We start from the raw sequence: 1,267 nt of genomic DNA, 5'->3' as shown, positions 1-1,267 counted from the left end.
AAAACATGCAAGCTGCCCATACCGTATGCACTTATGCACCCCCATACCATCAGAGATGCTGGCTTTTGAACTGAACGCTGATAACATGCTGGAAGGTCTCCCTCCTCTTTAGCCCGGAGGACACGGCGTCCGTGATTTCCAACAAGAATGTCAAATTTGGACTCGTCTGACCATAAAACACTATTCCACTTTGAAATAGTCCATTTTAAATGAGCCTTGGCCCACAGGACACGACGGCGCTTCTGGACCATGTTCACATATGGCTTCCTTTTTGCATGATAGAGCTTTAGTTGGCATCTGCTGATGGCACGGCGGATTGTGTTTACCGACAGTGGTTTCTGAAAGTATTCCTGGGCCCATTTAGTAATGTCATTGACACAATCATGAGTGATGCAGTGTCGTCTGAGAGCCCGAAGACCACGGGCATCCAATAAAGGTCTCGGGCCTTGTCCCTTACACACAGAGATTTCTCCAGTTTCTCTGAATCTTTTGATGATGTTATGCACTGTAGATGATGAGATTTGCAAAGCCTTTGCAATTTGACGTTGAGGAACATTGTTTTTAAAGTTTTCCACAATTTTTTTACGCAGTCTTTCACAGATTGGAGAGCCTCTGCCCATCTTTACTTCTGAGAGACTCTGCTTCTCTAAGACAAAGCTTTTATAGCTAATCATGTTACAGACCTGATATCAATTAACTTAATTAATCACTAGATGTTCTCCCAGCTGAATCTTTTCAAAACTGCTTGCTTTTTTAGCCATTTGTTGCCCCCGTGCCCAGGGGCGGACTTTACCATTAGGCAAAGGTCGGCAATTGCCTTGGGCCCCGAGCTACCTAGGGGCCCCCAAAATGCCCCATTAACTTGCTTAAAGATTTTTTTTTTTTTTACTTCGTGCAAAATATATATTTCTAAAACTCCATTTGCGAAAAATGGCATCAAATCATTAGTGTCGCAGACAGGGCCCCCCCCCCCCCACCTCACTACATTGGACTATTCCATTATTTCACTTACTGCGCATCTGTGAAAGTGATAGGTTGTAATGCGCCAAAAAACTGACGAAGAAGTGATTGACAGTGATAGACAGAGTGTACAGAGAGAGAGTGTTGACAGTAAAAATGAAGCGAAGCTACCCAAGCGTTGCTGAAAAAAGGAAGAAATGGGAGGAAAGCAAAAAGTTTTTAGCAAAATTGCAAAAAAAAAAAAGCAAAAACTTTTTTGTGATGCCCGGCCCCGCTGACAATGACAGCAACGCTAACACCATCACGA

The sequence above is a fragment of the Carassius carassius genome, chromosome 6, assembly GCF_963082965.1.
Source record: "Carassius carassius chromosome 6, fCarCar2.1, whole genome shotgun sequence".
NCBI classification, from domain to species: Eukaryota; Metazoa; Chordata; class Actinopteri; order Cypriniformes; family Cyprinidae; genus Carassius; species Carassius carassius.
Note: the sequence above shows the minus strand (reverse complement) of the source record.